This window comes from Vicia villosa, linkage group LG2 (assembly GCF_029867415.1).
Source record: "Vicia villosa cultivar HV-30 ecotype Madison, WI linkage group LG2, Vvil1.0, whole genome shotgun sequence".
NCBI lineage: Eukaryota > Viridiplantae > Streptophyta > Magnoliopsida > Fabales > Fabaceae > Vicia > Vicia villosa.
This window is the reverse complement of record NC_081181.1, coordinates 76,086,805-76,103,388: the sequence shown is the minus strand read 5'-3', so window position 1 is coordinate 76,103,388 and position 16,584 is coordinate 76,086,805. Positions and strand designations below refer to the sequence as shown.

Sequence of the window (16,584 nt, the reverse complement as noted above, 5' to 3'; positions counted from 1 at the left end):
TAGATAAGAGAAGTGATTCTTCTCACTCAAAATCTGTAGGTAAGAGTTGAGTATTGTGTTCTTGATTGAAGTCGCGAAGCAAGATCAAGTTATTGTTCATTGTTAATTGTGTAAATAGTTGTTGCAGGGTTGTAAAAGTTAGGTATCACTAGGGAGTGAGTAGAGGTTCTCTTATCTTGGATGGATATCTGAGATAAAGGTTGCATTGGGTTGTGACTAGGTAAACTAGAGGTTTTTTACATAAAATAGTATTACTGATAGTGGAATCTTCTTCCTGGCTTAGTAGCCCCCAGAGTAGAAAGTTAGACCGAATTGGGTTAACAATTAACTGTGTTACTTATCTTCTGCATTGTGTTGTTTGTTCAGTTGTAGCTGTTATGACATCATGTATAACATCAGGATCAGAAGTGTTAGCTGTTCCTTTAAAGAACCATGTGAAATTTACATTCTGTTTATGTTGACAGAACATATATGATCCCGGTGCTCATTGACTTCTTATAAGGGGTAATTAACAATTGAGGGATCTTTCTGTTCTGCCTCTACTACATTAATAACAGATCAGATGTCTTGACATCGTGAATGACATCTTGAGTCTGTCATACCAGAATTTTCACCATTTTCAAAGGTAACTTTCTTGAATTCGTGGAAACTTGTTTAAGAATCAAATTGATTGAAACTTGCTCATATTCTATTTAGATTCATGTAGGGATTAATATCCCTGACGTTTTAGGGTTTGATTGTTCAATTCCAGAGTTTAATTTAAAAATTGAGTTTTAGGGTTCTTCGTGTTTTTTCCAGAAAATTCATGCTTATCTTTGACTGCTAATTTTAATGAGTTATATGGTTAAATTTATGTTGAAATCCTAATGAGTTTAGGGTCTTAATTTTTCCAAAATGATTGAGTTTTGAGAGAATTCAAAAATCTCCATTGATGTTGTTGTTGCAGTGTTCACGCGAGGAAGATGAAGTTTGTTGTTTTCTAAATTTGAATTTTGGCGCACATTGTTATATTATATTGTGTTGAAGTTGTTCCATAAACGACTTTATCGTTTAGCTCACTTGGTTACCACTTGCACACTTAAGTGCATTGTTATGTCACCATACACGCGCAACAGAGATCATCCATGTTTTGTGTTCTGAGTCAAAGAGCGTGGGTTCAAGTCCCTTTGGGACCAAAACCATTTTTTTATCATAAGTTTATTTCATTTTCCTTTTAAACTTTGAAAATCCGTAAAAAATAGAAAAATAGGTGTTTTTAATCTCTTCTTTTTTTGTGTGTTTATTTAATTGGTTTATTTTAATATCATGTTAAAAAATCCCAAAAATATTTTATTTATCATTATTTAAAAATTAATGAAAAACATGTTCTTTTATGTTTGAAAAATCAACTAAAAATTGTTTTATTTTGATTATTTCTTTTATAGAACTTTATGAATGTTTGTTAATATATTTTTAGGGTTATGTTAGACTGCCTTTCACTTATCTATGTACCCTTAGACCGTTTCTCTTAAATAAATTAGTGTTTAACAATTGAAATTAATTAGGTTTAGGTGTATGTTTCAAAACCCTAATTTCCAAAATCCTGATTTGAAAATTCCTTAGGTTTAAAACCCTAATCAAATAATTTTCAACATTTTGATCTTTGTTTATCCATGCTTATCTTTGTACACAATTGTTGATTTTAATTCATGTCTTGTACTTAATTATTAATCTTTTTTTTTGTACATAATTGTTGATTTTCTAATCCATGCTTTGTACTTAAATGTTAAAACTTGTCTTGTACATACTTGTTGATTTTATATCCATGTGATTTGGTACTTGTTATTATTTTATTTATCTAACCCAATGTTTAATCATCACATTATCCATTCATCATTCATACATGATTTGAATCCAAGGATTTAGATTTAAATATTTATTATCTTTGTTGATTATCATACTCACATGTTTGTTTTCTTGTGCCACATGATATCACCCACACACTTGAGATATTCTTGGTTAATTGCTTAAGTTTGTTGTTTTGTCTAAAAAGATGGGAATGATATTGACTAAATTGTCAAGGTACTCAAACTCTTTTCCAATCTCTTTTACTTTTGTGTTATGTATTTTAAAGCTTTTCACTTGTTTATGGTTTAGTATTGTTAAAGCTCAACCAAACCCCTTTTGTTTTGAAACCTTGGTATTAAGAATAGAAATATTCCCGGTGAAATTATTCTTGATCCATTGATCTTGTTTTTAAACATTGGTGTTAAGAGATGAGTTATTCCCGGTGAAACTTCTCTTAACCCATTGACCTTGTATTTTAAAGCTTGGTCCTTCTTTGATTTGTTTTAAAATTTGTTAATTCTTTTTAAAGCATAACCTTTTTTAACTTATTAGGTATTTTAAAGCCTAATCCCTTTTTAACTTGTTAAGTATTTTAAAGCTTAACCCTCTTTCAAAAACTTGTGAGTATTTTAAAGCTCACAACCAAAAAGATGTTGGCCACTTTGGCCCCCCTTTTTTTCCTTTTTTAAAAAAAAGGAACTACAAAAGCTATGACTTCCTATTGCACCTAATGGGTATGTAGGCCTAAGATGCGATATCTTATCGAGCTCTTTTTCAAAACTTCTCTTCTTATCTCCACCCTCTATTTCCAACAAGTTTTTCACATAGGGTTTTCAAAAAAAGGTATTTATAAACAAAAGATAATAACACAAAAACAAAGAGGTTCCCATGGAGTACCATGAATATGATGGGTGCTTAAAACCTTCCCCTTGTATAACAAACCCTCCGTAGCTAGAACTCTGATAAGTTTATTAGTTTTGATTTTAAAAACTTCTGTAGGTTTTATTCGCTCTTTCACCCATTCCTATTTGGAAACAATAAAGCGCGGTGACGACTCTATTTAAAAATGAGCTAAGTCTTTCCATGAATCTAGTCTCACCAATTTCACCGCTACAGAAAAGTGGCGACTCTGTTAGGGATACTGATCAAACTATTGGTGTATATTTGGAAGGGTTGGCCCAATCTTTTTATTATTATCTTTTGTTATTATCCTTGTTTTATACTTAACCTTTTATTTTTGTCTTTTATTTTCCTATGTGTATACTTGTTATTTTATTGGTTTGTATTGGGAAAGGGAGTCAAGCCCCTTGTGGTGAGACAATTCGTAACCTGGATTTAGAGTGTACACTTATTATAGGAGACTGATATAGTCATTATGATATCTAGGGAGTAGTCCCAAAGAAGTCAATTTGAGATCCATCTCTTAGTCGAGGCGTCATTGGAAGTAACTTTGTTGACCATGTAGTTGGGAATACATCGTTGCATTCAACTAGGCTGTAGAAGTCAGGGATCTTGAAACCCTTAACCAATCTTAGCCATTAAGATGTAGTGTGAAAACTATGTCTGATTCATTTTCAGAATAGTTGTTACACGAGGCTACGCTCAAATGAGGTTCTCTTGGATTTTGTTCAAATGAGTATGTTGATACAAAGTTTACAATCTCCAAGTTGGGATGCTTGAGTCTCGGAAACAATGGAACCTTGATCTATAGGTACAAAATAACAATAGTACACACCTTTGGGATGGGTAGACCTTTGGATCCATGCTCGTGACTTTGAACCCTCAAGCCCATGTTTTTTCTATGTTTGCATTCATTCATCCATTCATCTAAAAACATAATATCTTTCAAGGAATTAAAAGAACCTTTTGTTTTGTAAACATTATAGGGATGGAACCTGAAAGAGCAAAAACCAAGAAATATACTTTCATGAGTTTAGAGGTGGAAAATTAAGAAAGCTAGGATCTTTGATTGTTGATCAAGACAAGTTTTGTAACAAGTATGGAAGATTGTTACATCTCCTCAAAACCAAGATGGAAGAAGGATTCCTCTCCACTTTGATCCAATTCTATGACCCATTATATCATTGCTTCACCTTCTCTGATTATCAACTATTGCCTACCTTGGAAGAATATTCAAGTATTATTGGGTTGCCGAATACTGGAAGAATTCCTTTCAATGGTTTATAACAGGATTCCAAGCCTTGTAAGATTGCAAAGTCTACTCATTTTAGAAAGGGAGAAGTTGAAAAGAACATGGTTACTAAAGGAGGATTACCTTGGTTACCTGCTGAGTTCTTAATTGAGAATGCTCTCACCTAGTCACAAGAAAAAAAGGAAGAAGACTTTGAAGCTGTTTTTGCCATGTTGGTATATGGATTGTTCTTGTTCCCAAACATTAACAACTTTGTAGATATGAATGCCATCAAGGTCTTTATGAAGAAGAATCCTGTTAATACCTTACTTGGGGATACTTACTATTCTATATATCTATGAAATTCCTATGGAAAAGGAATGGGTACTTGTTGTACTCCTTTGCTAAACAAGTGGTACATATCTCATGTGCCTGACACCCCTGAATTCTGGAGCCATAAAAAAGGATTGAAATTGTCACACAAGATCATGACTCTCACCAACACTGAGATGGTTTGGACAAACAATCACTTCTGTAGAATAAAGACCTTGGAATGCTGTGGGGATTTCCCTAATGTGCCCCCTCATTGGTACAAAAGGAGCAATCAGTTATAGCCCTGTGTTAACTTGTTGTCAATTTGGGTTTCCTATGGACAAAAGACCAAGGAGCAATATATTGGATAGGTTCTTTCAGGAGGAAAGAGTTGAAAACAAATAGTTTAGAGAAAGGATTACTAATGCTTGGAATCCAGGTCATAGAAGAGAAATCAAAGATTGGAAGACCAAAGGGGATCTCTCTCCTGAGCCCTTTGATAATTGGGTCACTACCATAGCTCATGAAATGAAAATGCCTATTCTCCCTGGAACTTTTGCACCCCCAATTGAGGAGTATGGTCCACCCATTGTAGTTCCTTCAATAACTGAAAAAGTCTCCAAGAAGCTCTAAGAAAAATGAAGAAATCAAGAGACCATTGGAAGAAGAAGTTTGAGTATTCTGATGCTGAATTAGGAATGTTGGAAGAATCTTATGAAGAAGTGTTGAAAGAAAAGAATGATCAACTATTCCTTCAAGACACTTGGCTCATAGCTAAGGATGCTACTATTGCTAAATATGAAATATAGAAGAAAAGGAAGCAAAAAGAAGAAGCTCTCCCTCCAAAATAAGCTGCATGGAAGAGTATTGTTGAGAAGCTATAAAAGGTAAAGCCGAAGAAGAAGAAGACTCAAGATGATATGGATACTTCTTACTAAGCTTTGATGATCACTCTTTGATTTTACTAGATTTCTTTGTTTGGTTCTACCTTTTAACTCTTGAAAGTAATTTATGACTTGGTTGTCCCTTGTCCCTTTGTATGCTATAAAAAGAAAATGGTACTTTGATGACCCTTATATGTACCAAGGTTGCCTTGTCCCTTTACTATTAACGAATGAAATTTCTTTTTCATGTTACTATATTGAGTTTACATTTACAAAACTCTTAAAATAAATCCTTTAAAAGTTAAAACAAAAAGAGTCTTTTTGCATTTCATGCATCATAACACATTCATATTTACATTTGAGTCAGAGTCGTATTCATTCCTCCCTATCTCCTCAGACTCAAGCTGACGCACCGGTATAATACTCGCGCCAATCTTCAAATAATGGAAGACGATGTTGTTGATGATCAAGAGAGGCAAGAAGAAGTTGTTGTCCTACGCTCTGGTATAGAAAGAATAACTTCTATGGTTCAAGACTTAGTGGCTGCTCAGAATCAGCCACTAACCCAGGCTAAGACTACTGTGATCTCCGAGATAGAGACTGCTCAGATTCCTACAATTCCTGTTCTGCAAACAAGATTTCCTCAGACTATCATGACTACTGCTCCTACTACAATGAATGTTATCCTTGTCCAAAATGATTAGATCTTCCATGGTGCTCTTTCTGAAGGTATGGGAAGAATGGAATAATTTGAAGACCAATTTCAAGAAATGAAATAGGAGATCAAGGCCCTTAGAGGAAAAAATCTATTTGGAAAAGAAATAAATGATTTATGCTTGGTTCTGAATGTCAGAGTTCCGGCCAAGTTCAGACTCCCAGAATTTGAGAAGTACAAATGGAATTCCTGTCCTCATAGTCATCTAATCATGTATGTAAGGAAAATGTCCATGCACACGGAAGATCAACGCTTTTTAATTCACTATTTTCAAGATAGCCTATTTGGATCTGCTTTGAAATGGTACATGGGTTTGGATAGTACTCACATCCGTACTTTCCATGACCTGGGTGAAGCTTTCATCAGACAATATAAACACAACATTGATATGGCACTAGACAGAGATCAACTACGTGCTATGTCCCAGAGACAAAAAGAGTCCTTCAAAGAGTACGTGCAATGGTGGCGTGAACTAGCTGATCAAGTCATTCCTCCCATGGAATAAAAAGAAATGACCACGGTGTTCCTTAAGACACTAAGAACATTTTATTACGAGAAGATAGTAGCAAGCGCTCCTAATGATTTTACTAATATTGTAAACATGGGGATGCGGTTTGAAGAAGGTATCAGAGAAGGTCGCCTAATCAAAGAAACCAGTTCATCACTAGCTAGTGGTGGCGTCAAAAGATTTAGTGGTAACTTTTTCAGGAAGAAGGAAGAAACTATTAGTTCCATCTCAAGAGGAAGAAAAAGACGGTATCAACCACAACAAATTGCTGTTGTGACTCCAGTGGTTAGCCAAGCACCACCTCAGGTTCTCCTTTGTCGGCTTCGACATAGGAAACTCTTTCATTTTTATAATTTTCATTTGCTCTAGCCTTTCAGCTTTTAAGTGTTTGACGCGTCGAACCCTATCAGCTAACTGGACCATGTCTCGTAAATATTGAGTATCTAGTTTTTTCCTGATAGAATAATCTAAAACTCCAATGGCCATTTCATCTAGTTCATGTTCAGGAACCACTGTGAAGCATCTAACCTTTAGCAACCGGAACCTATTCAAATAGTCATCTATAGGTTCAGTAAATTTCCTTTTGATATTGGCAAAATCCTTAAGACTTATCTTGGTTTGGCCCATATAGAACTGCTCATGGAATAATATCTCTAAGTGACACAAAGTATCTATAGAACCTGGTGGGAGAGTTGTAAACCATATAAAAGCATTCTTAGTTAACGAACTAGGGAAATATGTCATCCTCAGATCCTCAATATTCGCTTAATCCTCCGCCTCTATCATGTATCTGGCTATATGTTTTGTAGTGGAATCACTAGTATCTCCTACGAATTTGGTGAAGTTAGGGACTTTACGACCCATTGGTAATTCAGTTTGAAAAACATTATCTGGAAAATGGGAGGTATAATTTGGCCTTCGAAGTCCGGTGTTTAGACCGTTCTGGGAAATGATCCTTTCTATCATAATGGTCAAATTAGTTTCCATTTGGTTGTTTTGTCTAACCCTATGGATTACTTCATCTGCATATTAGGTTATAAAATTATCATCATGACTCTCGCAGGTTGTTTATCAAGAACTTCCTATCGAGTGGTGGCGATTTCCTGGGCTTAATGTTCTATTCCTGCCCCAAAGATTCTTTCGCCATGCACTTGCCTAGATGGTCTACCCTGGTTTATATTCGGCTCCTCTTCTTGGGTTACAGCCTGGTTGGTTATGTGTCGAACAGAAGTTTGAGGGGCTCCTAAGAAATCTGCTCTACGTCCAATTTGTGCAAACAATTGTTGATATGTTTGGGAGTTGTTCTGGTTAGTCCTATTGACTTTTTGTATTAAAGGAGAGAAAATTGTATTCATTTCTCTGACAAGGACTCCCACCATATCATGGTTACTTACGTCCATTTGTTGCGGAAATGTTATCTGGTTATTTGTAGTTAATGGGGGAATGAAACCTGGATTTTGGACACTTTGTCCTAAGTTATTCATCCCAGATCCTAAATTCTGTATTGGTGAAACAATGGACATATTGGGCTGGGTGTATGTAGTATTGTTTAATCCAGACGTAAAGGTTGCTGGAATCCCATATGGTTGATCCCTCTAAGGCCTAAAACCTTCGAATCTTATTAGTCTGAGGGTGTACACTTTCCCCTGATTTATGAAATTTGTCGGAAAAAAAGCAGCCTGTGTACTTTGTGGAATTTTTGTTGTACTCACAAAGGTAGGCGCTATAGTCGAACTAACTGTTTGTATCGTCCTTGTGGATGCTGGAATAGATGTGTTGGTAGCCACTGGTCCTGTGGATGTAGGTATGGCTTGAGATCCAGACATCGAAGTCAAAGAAGTTGCCACGACCGTGCCTGGTCCTTTTAGAGGATTCTGTCCACCTTGATCACCAGTCGAATTGACCATCTTTTTATTATACTTTCTCTTCGGTATTGGATGGTTATCGTTGGTTGTCTTTCCACTTCTAAGGTTCATACAACAATTATGAAGACGAAATTATGCACTAAAATCAAATAAACCTTGACTCAAAAGATTATAAAAATGATACTAACTTACTCTTTGAAACCGTCCCACTGGGCGTGCCAATTTGTTTACAAGTGATTTCTGACAAACAACCGCTAGTCCTCCAAAGGTATATACTTTGATAACTTACAGGATCGACTAGATTGATCTTAGGACACGTGTCTCGAGAGTTTGTATCTTTGTGATTTAATTCATGATTGATGAAATTTCTGGATTATGAATATTATCAAAATCTTTTGACTAATTTCACCTTTCAAGAATCTATTAACAATAACACTAAGTGCAACTTAAAGACTAAATAAATAAATGACGAAAATGTAATTAAACTACCTGTAAAAGACTTTAACTAAAATTTCAGTAAGTAAATGACTCAACTGAATAAACTTATAAATGTAAAGAAAGCAAAATAATGACTTTCGACGTAAATTTAACTTATATTGAATAAGTAAAATAAAGAGTAAATGTGGTGTTCTTCATACATACATTATTTCAGCAATATCTTTTTTCTCTAACGCTGGTACTTCGAGTATCTTTGTGAATTTCTGTATATTAATTCAAACACACTTAATTTAAATATTAAGACTTCTATATATACTAGTTCGACCCTAACCGTCTCTACGTAGATTACTGCCACGTCCAATATTTCAAACATTGCTTCACTTCAGATGCTTCCACGCGTTCGCCATGCAAAACTGTTTCGTTTGAATTTCAATCTGTCCTGCTTAACGCTTTGACTCTACTGACGATGCTGTCGAAGGGTACTTCCAAAGGTTATAAGATATCTTCAATCACATCCTTCGATAAAACAAATCTTTTCCTTCAAGGACAAGACTTAAAATAGCTTCACAAAAGCCATTTCTTCTTCATAACATAAAATTTTCAAAGTATTATGATCCTTTGGTCGAAATCTCCAGCTAACACCTATGCAAGTCATTCGACATTTGAACTTAACAGAATGCAAAATATTAAGGAACTATTATGCAATCTTATGTGGTGCTCAAATTAAGGATAAACGTATTTATGTGTTGTCTCTAATTTCAAGATATTTGATTAGTTAATAGATATGGAGAATATTTAGGAATATAAGTTGAAGCCCTATTTTCATGGAGAAGATTGTGAATAATATTTTGAAGGGCATTTAGCAGCTAGTTCGATATTTATGGAGAATGTCCTGGAGTGTTTATATGAGCTTTTCTTGTTGAAGATAAAGGGCCAAATAGTTTCAGAAAATGTGTAGACATTTTAGGAAATAAATGATTGAATTACTAACTTTAAGGAGAATATTTTAGGGCGCTTCTAGCATGGATTTTGTTTTGAATTAGTTTTGACAACTTGGAAGATGTTGAGACTTTCTAGGAAACACATGATATTGTTCCTATTCTTATGCAGAATCTTCTACATATATGTAACAAATGGTGAGCTGTGATTGAAGGCCTAAATCCAGTTGGGTATAGGTTATAATTAGAAGCTTTGTAACCTAGGTTTAAGGGGTAAGCCGAATTTATCAAGATGTAAGAATTAGGGCTTGAAAAATGAACCACCTGGTTTGTGGGATGGTCACCGTACCCCTCGAAGCCTGTAGGCAAGAGGAAGTACGTATGTTCTTGGAGGAAGCTGTGAAGAAACTCTAAGTTAGTGTTCTTAGTCAAGTGGATTGGCTAGGTATTGTCATGGAAATGTGACTTCCAAACTGTTTATCTGTGTGATCAGAATGTTAGTTATTAGGTCGTTGTTACAGCTCTTGGGACTAGAAAATTGTAAAATATTATTGCGGTGTTTGGGAGTGAGACGATTTTCTCATATCTAGAAAGTTCTTAGGTAGCTATGAAGCAACTCAAAGTTAGTGTTCTTAGTCAAGTGGCTTGGCTAGGTATTGTCATGGAAATGTGACTTCCAAACTGTTTATCTGTGTGATAAAAATGTTGGTGATTAGGTCGTTGTTACAGCTCTTGCGACTAGGAATTTAAACAATATCATTGCGGTGATTGGGAGTGAGACGAGTTTCTCATATCTAGAAATTTCTTAGGTAGAAGTTGCATTGGGTGGTGATTAAGTGAGAAGTTGTAAATGGGGTAGTTTAAATTTGAATTGATACTGCTGATAGTGGACTTCATCTCTGACATGATGCCCCCAAATAGGAGAGTTGCTCCGAATTGGTTAAGCAATTATGTGTGTTTTTTATTGCTTTTAAGCTTTTTGTCTATATCGGTATATACCTTGTTGTGTTCTTAATTTTGGATCAGATGTCTTCACAAACCATATGACATTTGAAGTCTGACTTTCCAGAATTTCAAGACTTCTCCATCCAATCTATGAATATAGATAGAATTCATCCAACTATGGTTGATTTTAATTATGTACAGTCTGTGGTCATGTTACGGACTAAATTGAAAAAGTTACTTGAAGTTGATATTTTGGTTGGATGTCAAAGTTTTCATACCATTCTTTTTATGAGTGGCTAAGGAATTCAATGAACTATTTGAGTTTCTTTTATTTAAGTTATTTTCACTAGACTATTTTCCTATATTATTAATAATATTTTTCTATTAAAAAAATTAAGCTATATTAGTAGGTGGTATATATAGGTTTGATGGCTTCTAATTAACAACTTTATAATTAGAAATTATTTATGGCTAACACAAAATGTATAATATTTAGAATTAACAACAACATAATAATGGTTTTTTATTAATGATCAAGTAACAAAAAAATGCACTGACAAAGATCAATGCATGCATGAACAATGTAAATTTAGGGACATTTGGGTGTTCCTCTCCCAGTTTTCCAGTTATTGTAGCATGGACATTCTTCCTTGTTACCATATGTTCCAGATGGAACGCATAAACATTTTGCACAACAAAGATTACAATAGGTTAGACACGCCTTCTTGTACATAGTTGCTGAACAACGATAATCACATGCACCCGCACATTCTGGAAAAAAAAATAATTTTTGAATTTGAATAACGTTAGTAAATATAATAAAAAGAATAATAAAATAAATATTAGTTAGAATCATTACGGTCAGATCGAAGTGATCCTTCTCCTCCAGCCTATAAAAAAATTGAGAAAAATAAACATGTGTTAGCATTTAATAATTGAAGTCATTGCCATTCATTCGAATAAACTCAAAGAATCAAAATGGGAGGAGATATATATTCACTTACATAGCCATCTTGGATCACTGATGTGAAAATAATCAAGAAGAAATGAACAAGTGTATTTAGCCATTGTGGTTTGTTTTGCCTTTCACTCTTGTTATTGTACATAAGCCTATGGTTGGGTTAGAGTTATATAGAGGCAAATGATAACAAAATACATTGAAATAGGTTTATGACTTTTGATATTTTCAATGCATAAATCGAATAAAAACAAAAATAATTCAAAGATACAATAAATAAATTGATATATTTTCTTTATTAAAATATAATCGGTTTATTTTTAAATAAATTTATTAAAAAAATAAAATAAATTTTTTCTTTTTGAATATAGCATTTATAAATTTTTTTCAATGGTATTGTCTATTCTCTCAATTTTAAATTATACACATTCATTATTTTCACTTTTCAAATAATTTTAATTTATCTTTTAAATATTATTATTTAATAATAAATATAAAAATAATTTAAAAGAATATTTTTCATAAAAGTTTCTTTCCATTTTTGTGAAAGTTTAAAAGTAACCACTGCTACCATTAATATACTCTATTCAATGGTTGACAATTATATTCATATTCAATTGATTCCCCAAAAACAAATACCCGCAACGGATTAGGTAAATACCTGTAAAATGGATATGGGCGCGAATATGAATAATTAATATTAAAATTAACGGATATGGATACAAGTACTGATACCTTAATATCCACCCGCCCCATATTTGTACAATGTATATTTATATATTTTAATTTATATCATTTACAATAAATGTATATGTATCTCTTAAAAAAGTATATCATAATTAAACTATTATAAATTTTAAGTATTCGTTTATTTCATAATTCAACTAGACAAATACGTCTGTGTTACACTAGTAACCTACAATTAGGGTTGTGATAATACGTCTTAGTAAGATATATAATAAACGATACATTAATTAATAATATAAATTTAATATAAGAATTATACATTTTACAATTAAAATTAAAAAAAATAAATTGTTTTATATTATTTTGCCCAACAACTAGATTCTTTGAACGTATTTGAATAAAATAATTATGGATAATATATTTTGATTTAAAATATAAGTACCAAATGTTAGACTTAATATGAGTATTTTCTAAGTGATATAATTTCCTGATTTGCTTTAGGTCTTTTGTTTTAACAAATATTTATCAAAAATTAATATTTGTCTTACATTTTTTTTATAGCAAGTCTCCAGAATGAGGATTAGCCAAATACTCGCTGAAGAATATTTTCTTCCAATCTACTTGTTGCTTCTCTCCACTCAATGCTTTATACATAACATCAGTTTGGTACTTCCCTGGGTGAATGGTCCCCTCCCAGTATTGGTTATGTTCTACTTTTTGTCTGCTTTTCAAAATGTTCTTTAGTATCCATGAGCATTATTGGATCGTTTTTCATATTCTGATTTCATCATTTTTTTATTTAATAAGCATTGATCCGCTTTACTTAGAGTTAACTTCTCCTCTTTGTATGTTCCAGTGTAGTTTTCCCATAGTAGCTAGGTTTCATTCCAAATGTGAGTTAATGTTTTGCCCCCCTGTACGTTTTGATTGCAAACCTTATCCAAGCCACATGGACCTTTTTGATAATTTCCCCTCTGCCCCTCCAAAGGAAGCTTCTGGAAATACCTACATCCAATAATTCATTAAGTAAAGAGTATATTGTGAATTAATTGGTGTCTACCTACATAGCTAAGTATTGTAGCCCAATGATTGATGTTTGCCACAATCTTCTCAATTATGGGCATGCACTATTGTATATTCAGTTTTCTACTGATAAAGGTACTCCTAGATATTTGAAGGGAAGTTTTCTAATGCAGAAATTGATCACATCTAGGATTTTCTGCTAGTCTATGTCACGTACACCTTCAAAATAGACTTCATTTTACAGGGTTGGCTTGTAGGCAAGTAGATCCTAAGAAGTTTAGATACTCTTTCATCATCAGTTGCATTGAAATGTCATCTCCCCTTGTGAATATGATTATGTCATATGGAAAACAAATATTTATTTGATGTAGCCTTTCATTCTTTGGATGAAATTTGAAAACTGATTTGATCTATAATTTCCCCAAGTATCTATGCAAGTATTCCATGATTAGAACAAATAATAAACGAATATGAAACCCCCTGTCTAAGCCCCTTTTTATCCTTCAGAAATTCACTATGTCGGCCTTTAATTGCCTATTTATAGTAGACTATACTCACACACACCATAATCTATTTGATGAATTTGGATGGGGAGCTCATTTCTCGCATAATAGCTTCCAATGCTTACGACTCTACTGTTTTAAAGGGTTTCTGCAGTTCCATTTGATTGACACATCTAGGAGATATTTGTCTTCAGTTATACCCTCTAAGTAACTCATGTGAAATGATGATATTGTCTTGAACTACCTTTCCAGATAGAAAAGTAGATTGCCTCTCAATAACCACTATATTGATCACATTACTCAATCTAGTTGTTTATATTTTCAAGATGATTTTATACATAGTGGTGCTGTTAAAACAATATTTGGCTATGCAATATGTCTTCGTGTTTTGATGATAACAATGAGTATGTTTCTATGAATAATTTTGTTATACTAACATTTGTTTTGTTGAGCAGTTTACAAACAGGTTCAGATTCTGATAAGAAGGCGTTGCCAAGACATCAGAAGCCACAAAGTTATGTTTCTGCGCTACACAAGTTCTAATGAATAGTAGAAAAGCTTCAGAAGCTTCAGAAGTTATTAGTCTAATACAAACTCTGAAAAAACCATTTTGAACACCAAGTGCTGAAGACTCTAAAGACGTGGTTCTGAAGACTCTGAAAACTTGAAGTTATGAAGACTCAAGTTAATGAAAACAAATGGTTCTGAAGACCAAGTGCTGAAGAGTCTGAAGACTTTAAGTTCTGAAGTTCCAAAACTTATTTTATTCTCTTCAAACTCAAGCTGTGAGCTTCTGAAGTTCAAGAAGAATAGTAGATAACAATATGTAGTACGAGGTAAAAGGTACAGACGAATGTTTTGTTCCACTACTAAGAAAGGAAAGACGTTGCGTACTATCTTGTCTCCCACTACGTTCAAGCCGTCAATTTTATGGAAGTTCCAAGACTTCCCTCCCACGGATATATTATTATATTGGCTATATAAAGGGCTTAAAGACTAAGGAGAAAGTTAATAATTCAAGATCATATCCAATCTGAGAAGGTTGTTCATAACTTTACACTCTTAGTCTAGTTTTAAAATGTATCGTTTACATTCTCATTGCGTAGAAGCACCTATATTGTTAACAAACTGTGGTTGGTTAGTAGTCTTGAGAAGTTTAGAACTAGAGAATATTAAAGGTAGTTAGTCAAATGTGGTTTCTTGTGCAGGGGTTAGTCACAGGAGGTTGCTTGTGCAGAGTCAGTCACAATCGGTTGATTGTGCAGGGTTAGTCACTTATTGATGTGAACTTGACACAATTGATGTGGAAACAAAGGAATCAAGTGGATGCATTAAGGAAAAGTGATTTTGGAAAATTTCAGTCAACAGGTCGACGCACATATGCCATATGTCGACCTATTTGGTGGACTTAAGAAAAATCCTGTGTAGGAGCAAATGCGTCGACACATAGCATTTTGAGGAAACCTCGGGTATGCGCACGCCGAACCTACAGGTCGACGCATGGAATTTTGGGGAAACCTCAGGTATGCGCACGCCGACCCTTCAAGTCGACACATGTGTCATGCTTGCTTCAAAAACAAGTGCAGAACTTCAACAGGTCGACCTACAAAGAGGGACAGGTCGATCTATCGCTACTTTTACTGATTTTTTGCTGTTTTTAACTGGCTAATGCAAAGGGTGTGGTATATATATCAAATTGATCATTCTCAAGCAAATCAACAAGAAACTAAAAGATATACTCAAGCTTCTTCTCATCTTCAACTTTTTTCTTATTGATCGAAAATCTCACATAATCATCTTTTTCGATTGGAGTAAGGAACGTGCGGTGATAGGTTCGACGGTAGACAATTATCTTGTTTAAGTGAAGATTGTTGAGAGTGTTTCTAGTATAAAACCTTAGGGTTTTTCCTTCTACATCAAGGGTTTGATTCGAAGGTTTTTGACGATTGCTTCGCTTTGGGAATCAATTCAGCCGAGCATAAGGAATTGAGGGAATGTAGATTCACTCATCAAAATTGCTACAACCGGAGGATTGAAAAGGAAAGATCGGGGTCTTGATCGATGAAGATCATTGACATTGACTTGGTTCTACTTGAATCAAGGGGAGGAAAGAATTGTATTCAATTTTAATGAATATGTGTAGTTGGTGATTGGTAAACTGTTTCCTTGTTAAACATTTTGCAATCAAATAAAACATTCCTAATTTCATTTGAAATTAGGGGCAGACGTACTCCTGTGAGGACGATAAAGTTGATCATGGGGAATCACGTTTCAAAAGCTAAAAATTTTTTAAGTCGGAAAAAGGTGGTCTTAATGCTTCCTTAGGGGTTGATGAGTACTTTCGTGTATCGCATTTCCAAACGGCTAAGGCAATGTGGGATGCATTACAAGTCGCCCATGAAGGAACTAATGATTTTAAGCTAGCTAGAGTCAATACTTTGACGCAAGAGTTTGATCTCTTTCACATGAAGCAAGGTGAAACCATTGCGGAAATGCAAAAGAGATTCTCTCATATTATCAATCGTTTACACACTCTGGGACATATTACTCCCAATGTCGTAGCTACTTATAATGTTTTGAGGTGTCTTAGTAGGGAATGGAAACCTAAGGTCATGGCAATCAAAGAAGCCAACGATCTCTCTACATTGGATCTCATGGCTCTATTTGGAAAGCTTGAAGAACATGAGCAAGATTTCATGAACCCAAAAAAGCACGAAAAGAAAGAAAAGAAAGAGAAGTCAAAAGACACTGAAAAGAAGTCTATTGCTCTAAAGGCTTCAAGTTCAAAGTCATCCTCCAAAGATGCGTGTGATAGTGAATCAAGTGATGAGGATGATGGCCCGGATGAAG

At 34.2% G+C, this 16,584-nt stretch overlaps 1 pseudogene; it reads right to left on the bottom strand.

Moving 5' to 3' along the window:
• Nucleotides 1–11,049: 11,049 nt before the first annotated feature.
• Nucleotides 11,050–11,631, bottom strand: LOC131646309 (gibberellin-regulated protein 12-like; annotated as a pseudogene).
• Between the last annotated feature and the right edge of the window lie 4,953 nt (nucleotides 11,632–16,584).